The sequence below is a fragment of the Megascapheus bottae genome, chromosome 17 (assembly GCF_031878675.1).
Source record: "Megascapheus bottae isolate mThoBot1 chromosome 17, mThoBot2.hap1, whole genome shotgun sequence".
NCBI classification, from domain to species: domain Eukaryota; kingdom Metazoa; phylum Chordata; class Mammalia; order Rodentia; family Geomyidae; genus Megascapheus; species Megascapheus bottae.
In genome coordinates this window covers 6,833,955-6,840,795 of record NC_143525.1, presented here as the reverse complement: position 1 = coordinate 6,840,795, position 6,841 = coordinate 6,833,955, and the positions used below count along the sequence as shown (strand labels likewise).

The window sequence follows — 6,841 nt, the reverse complement described above, 5'->3', positions numbered from 1 at the left end:
AATCTCTTTCTCCAGTGTGGGCCTCCTAATTAGTAATGAAGAGCTTGCTTCGGGTAAATTGAATTTAAAAGGCATAGAAAGTAATTATGAAGAATATTTCATATAAGTCATGATGAACACTAATGAAATACCCTGCTTAGATCAAGAATTTATTACTAGATTTTAATTAAGCTCTGTAGAATTAACCTATTGACCTCAAAAGTACTGGGCAACTGCTTTATTATTCTGTCTTCAAATTATTTAAATAATTGCTTATGTAGGAAATTGAGAGTAGATTCTATTACATATATGTCAATTATTCTAGTTCTCTGACTCAAGTAGAAAGCACATAGAGGCATAGTTATTGTTAATATTCTTCCTTGTCTTCCTCTCAAACTAGGTAGCTTATAGACCTAGTTCATTATTTACTAGAACAAAGCCATACATCATAATCAAGGACTACTAACACCCTTTGCTTTTCTATTAATGGATATGAGGCAGCATTGAGATTTGGAAAATGTTTCTGACTTATCAATGCCATACATGAAAACACAAACAGTACACAAGGAGAAAAGTAGAGGCTATCTCAACAAATCTGAATTAGAACTATGAAGATGGCTTATATTCAATTCCATCCACATTATGATGGAAAAAACTGACACTGGAAGAAGACTGTGAAATTTTAAAAAGCAAAGGACTTTTTCAGTACAATGTACACACAGGGAATTAGGAAAAGATGATCATTTCCTAAAGTTTTTGTTAAACAATCAAACATTTTGGTAGTAATAAGATTCCCAAAGAATCTGTAATAAGATCAGTTTCCTTAATGTTCTAAAGACAATGGCTAATCAAGGAAAATTTCTCCATACTGCTACTTGCAAGTAGCATAGATCTTTCTTAATTGAATTCATAAAGAGTTCAAGTAACAAAATGGACATACAGAGAAAGAAAAATCTTAAAGATTCCCTTCACTCCAAAACATTCTTTTCCTTCTGTCTTATTTCTACAACTCCTACCATTAGAGACTCAATTTTGGGGAATCTAGAGAATGCTCACTTTATTTATTTTCTTAGGTTGAAACATTTATTTCAACTAATATCCCAATAAATTGATGGCTAGCTAACTAAGAAGACCTCCTAAAGAAAGTACCTACATCAGATCTGGAAAAAAACTAAATATTATAAATTTTTATTAAATATTACATATTATCATGTATTGGAAATTATCTAATTAACTAGCTATTCCAGTACACAGTTTCTTCATCATATATTAGAGATGAACTAAATAATCTCTAAAATTAAACTTAAATGTATTTGATTCTAAGCACTGTCAATGATAGTGATACAATGTAATATCTTACACTTAGGAGATGCTTTAATTTGCAAAATGTATATATGCAATCTGCCAATCACTGAATTTTCACAATCCTGTGAAACAATCCTTTTGGAAAATGAAATACAAAGTGGTTTGTTAAAGCCTGTGTACTTCGGGATCTTACACACTAATAATCTGATAGAGCTAGGCAGGCAAGACCTCTAATTCTTCATCTTATAAGGAAAACACCTTACTGATTTCTACTCTACCCTAAAATAAATGGCTCAGCTGACATCCATCTCTTATAAATATGGTAATTTATCATTTCATGCAAATAGGGTAAACATTTCTTCTTTCATCTTGACATTTGTGTAGTTTACTCCTTAGTGCCTGCAGTCACACCTTATTATGAAGGCTATCATGACTACTCAGTGTCAAAAGGCACCCATTTGGGCCATGCTCTGCCCTGTATAGCCCTCAGTATAGCCTTCAGCTATACTTACTTCTTTGATTTGCTTAATTTCTGTCTTGACACTCATTACTACTTTGCTATGGATAAATGTATTATCCAACTTCTGCTAAATTATAAACACTACATGGACAGAGAAGTTGTTTGGTTCATTGTTGAATACTAGATGAGATGGACGTTGTCTAGTATAAAGAAGGGTTCAAGAAATATCTGTGGAGTGGAAAAGTTTAATAAGAACTTATAGCTGTACCATGCACATTGTAGATATATCTAAAAACAACCCTTTTAACATATCACGCAGGAAGACACAACCTGGGGCTACCTAGCTGTGCTGAGCTGGCTGAGCTCAGTGGCCTCAGTGTGCCAAATCTAGTACTCAGCCTCCAAGCTCTCCACTTTCCTGGAACATCATCCTCCTGGCACCAGTTGGTACCAGAAAAGGGATCCATAAACCCTGTTGAAGTTCATCACAGAAGAGGAGGAAGCTGGGTTGGAACAAAAAGGAGTCAGGGACATGAGCTTAGAGCTGCTTTATTTGCTGGCTAGCTGATACTCTACTACAGTTCCAGAAATCCTGAATAGAAAGCACTTTGATCAAATAGAATGTTTATATATTGTATCAAGTTCTAAAGCCTTCACACATGTCTCCCGGGATGGCAAATTTGTAAGTAAAATGTCAGAATGAGTCTTCAAGATATGAATTAGGAAATGTTTTCCGGATGAAAATGTGATGTATTTCCTCTTAACAAGTGTTTTTGTGGTTACCTGGTCCAACAACATGCTAATTTTTCCTGCAAGTCTTGCCATGAAATATTCCAGAAGTGAAACTGGATAGTATTTCAATCAAGCAACAGATGAATGGTCTATGAAAAATATATGGAACAGAACCTAACAGACACATATAGATACATCAGTTTTTCAAGGCACTTCTCATTCCTACCTATGTGAATCTATCATGAGACACCAAACGTGAAATCCTTCTGCAATTTCTGCTTAAAGACTGGCAAGTGAAATTCCCCGAACATATTCTCTCTGTACGTGGAGTCATGTGAAAATTAGAATCTACTTTGGGAAGGTTCTTATTAAAGCTGCCATTAGAAACAGAGCCTGAAGTGTTAACACAAGCACAGCAAATGTATTGGTAATGCCTTCAAAGAACAATTTCCAGACCATCTTTAAAGATCTGTACTGTTGCAATAGCTCCACAGGGAGTGATGGAAAACAGAAATGATCATGTTGGAAGAAATGTGGTTACTTCTTGTCAAACCTTATTGAATGCTTTTAGCAAAGTAAATGTTCAAAATAATCTCCCTTATTTCATATTGGTAGGTGGTGTCGCTTTTGAAAGTATGAGGCAGACGTCAAAGTAAAGTAAAGAACGTAGGAAAAGCTACTAGTCAGCCAAGAATCCATGCTAGATTTGGTCAAAGTGTTCCTGAGTTTGCACTTGTGTGTGGAGTGGGCAACACGTTATCCTCACAGTGCTCTATCTCTGTACATCATTGTAGTTAATTATCTTGTTGCATTTTACAATGATATGCAAGTGAAGACAATTTCAAATTTCATATGGAAATAGAGCACTTGCCTCACAAGTTTAAAGTTCAGAGTAATAAAGGAAGACAAAGCAACACAAGTAAGCATGAGGTATTTAGAATATAATTTTGTCTAAATAATAACACTAAAGGTAAATGAAATATTCTGACTAAAAGAGATTGTCAAGTCTGATTTTAAAAGAACATTACCCAACTATATGACATCTGCCAAAGCTAAAGATACAAATAAATCTGAAGGTAAACAAATGGAAAAAAATACATCTAGTCCATAGCATCCTTAGGAGAAGCTGGGAACAGCTCTCCTCATAGAAAACAATAGACATAAAAATATCTACTGCTGTGCACTGGTGGCTCACACTTATAATCCAAGCTATTAAGGAGGCTGAGATCTAAGAGTTGCACAGTTCAAAACCAACCCAGGTTAGAAAGTCCATGAAACTCTTATCTGCAAAAAACCACTAAAAAGCTGGAAGGGGAGCTATGGTACAAGTAGTAGAATGCTAGTCTTCCCAGCAAAAGCTCAGGAATACTGTCTCTGAGTTCAAGTCCTATGAGCAGCACCAAAAAAAAATGAGAAAAAATAACTACTTTGCGAGATAAAGAGGGGCAATTTATGATGATAAAATAGTAAAGTCATCATTATACATCATTTGCACCTAGCTCCTGAGCATCAAAGCTTCTGAAGCAAAATCTTGATAGAAATAAAGAGAATTCAACAAGAATGGCTGAGGGTTTCAAAATTCTATATCTTTAAAAGGTCAGAAATGATACAAAGTATATTTTATTTGAAATATTAGTAAAAAATTTAGAGTTCATAAATATGTAGAAGCAGCATACCCCTAAGTAATCAATACTTTGAAATAAAAATCAAAACAAAAGAATAAAATATTTTGAGATGAAGGAAAACAGAAGTGCAACATACAAAATTATGGGATATAAATAAAACAGTGTTGCAAGGAGATTTCTGGTTATCGATGCATATGTTAATAAAGTAGAAAGATTTCAAATGAATAATTTGAACTTCTACTTTAAGATGTAGGAAAGGGCCAGGAGTTTGGTCTAGTGGTAGAGTGCTTGTCTAGCATGCACGAAACCTAGGTTCGATTCCTCAGTACCACATATATAGAAAAACACAAGAAATGGTGCTGTGGCTAAAGTGGTAGAGCCTTGAGAAAGCCCAAGGACAGTGCTTAAGCCCCGAGTTCAAGGCCCAGGACTGGAAAAAAACAAAACATGAATATTTGCATTAAAAAGATGCAGGAAAAAACTTGTATTTAAAGACAGCAAAAAGAAATAAGTAGCAAAGATTACAATAGAAATTAACCAAGTTGGCCGGGAGTTTGGCCTAGTGGTAGAGTGCTTGCCTAGCATGCATGATGACCCAGTTCAATTCCTCGGTACCACATATATAGCAAAAAGTCGGAAGTGGTGCTGTGGCTCAAGTGGTAGAGTGCTAGCCAAGTCCAAGGACAGGGCTCAAGCCCTGAGCCCAAGCCCAGGACTGGCAAAAAAAAAAAAAAGAAATTAACCAAGTAAAGAATGGGAAAAATACAGAAAATTTTAATTTAAAATCTGATAGATTCAAAACTGCTTAAAAAATTCTAGCAAGTCATATCAAACAATATTTAATAATATATGAAATAAATAGTAGCAACAATAATAGTAAATCATAACCAAGTGAGAAATACCACCAGAATGCAAAGTACTTTCAAAATTTAAAACTAAAGTAATACCACACCAAATAAAACATAATATTATGTGATTATTTCAACAAATGCAGTAAAGCAAGTGGCAACATACAAAAGTAATACAGGAGTTTTAAAATGTAAAAGGAGAAACTGTCAGAAAACAGGTAATAAGAGAAAACTCTCTTGAGGTAATAAAAATATACACAAAAAGACACAACTGACGTATCTTATTTAGTGATGAAATAATAAATACTTCTGGCTTAAATTTAGGATTACAGCAAAATGTTCTCTTTCACCACCCCTGTGTAACTGCACTGGAGGTCTTAGCTAAAACAACAAGTCAAGGAAATGAAATGCATGCTATATAAAAACTAAGATAAAAAATAAATGTCTATCTATTATATGTACAAGACTGTGTGTACAGAATTTTAAACAAACCCATATTAAAAAAACTATTTGATTAAAGAAATATAGTGAACCTATCTTACATCACAAGTTCAGCAAATGAAAACTGTCTTTTTATACTAATGCCTAACAAGTAAAAAGTGAGAATTTAAAACCAATACCATTTACAGTAACATCAAAGAAACCACAAAATAATATAATAAACACACAAAAATTTAAGGAAAAAAATCACTGCCTTAAAATCTATAAATTCTTGCTGAAAGAAAATGAAATGGAACTAATATGTAATGGAGGGGAAGAGAGACCATGTCCTTGAGTGAGGAGACCCAATATTATAAATCTGCCAGTACTTTGTATCTGTAGATTTCATGTAAATCAAAATCCTATCAGACATTTTGGGGACAAAAATTGGCAAGTTGGTATTAAAATACAGATGGGAACATAAATAACCTACAGTAGAGAAAGCAATTTTGAAAAAGCAATAGTACAAAGGTGGAGACCTTACTCAATGGACTTTTAAAACTTACCAGGAAACAGAGCTGATTTCACATTTCAGGCACTGAAAAGATGGCAAGTTCAAGCCAACCTACACTATATAGAAAATCTGTTTTCAAAAGAAATATCAGAAGTCCACATTAAGATACTGTAGTTTTAATGTAAGGTTAGAAAAAAATAAATGAAATAAGACAAAGGATATAGATCTAGTATTTATGTAACCATTAGATGACTCTTTAAGTTACCTGTATAATTGTATGGGGGGAAAAATTCTTGATACAAATTGTACAGAATGAATTACTTATTGGTAACAAAATAACAACTCCAGTAACAACCAACAACTCCAATAGAATAAACAGACCTAATTAAATCCTAAAATTATAAAAATACCTAAGGAAAAACACAGGAGAAAATATTTGTGATCTCAGGCAAAAATTTTTAAGGAGAATACAATAAACGCTAAATAAGAAAAAATGTAGTCCTCTTCAAATAAAAAAGGTATTATGATCAAGGTACTGTTAGAAACCCAAAAAGAGAAGCCATAGGCTGGCAGAAAATAGATGCAATACTCATGCAAAACAACAACTTGTGTAGAAAGATCATATTGAAAAGAGTAACAAGAAGAAAGTGCCAACACTGGTGGTTCATGCCTGTAAGTCTAGCTACTCAGGGTGGCAGAGAACTAAGGATTGTAGTTCAAAGCCAGCCCTGTCAGGAGAGCCCATGAGATTCAAATAGTCAATTACTCACCAGAAAACCAGAAGTGGAGCTGTGGCCTTTGCTCAAAGCTCCGAAGCCCAGAGCAAAAGAAGATGGGTATAGCACCCAGGCCCTGAGTTCAAATCCCATGATAGACAAAAAAGTCCAATAAATATGAGCTTAGACACTTAGTAATGACATTTAAAATTCTTATAACCACACAAAAAAAGATTCTTGAT

General features: G+C 34.0%; 1 long non-coding RNA gene across 2 annotated transcripts in view; it reads right to left on the bottom strand.

The window, feature by feature from the left end:
• LOC150050916 (uncharacterized) overlaps positions 1–6,841 on the bottom strand; it is a 168,065-nt gene that overhangs the window by 117,622 nt on the left and 43,602 nt on the right. The window lies entirely within an intron of this gene.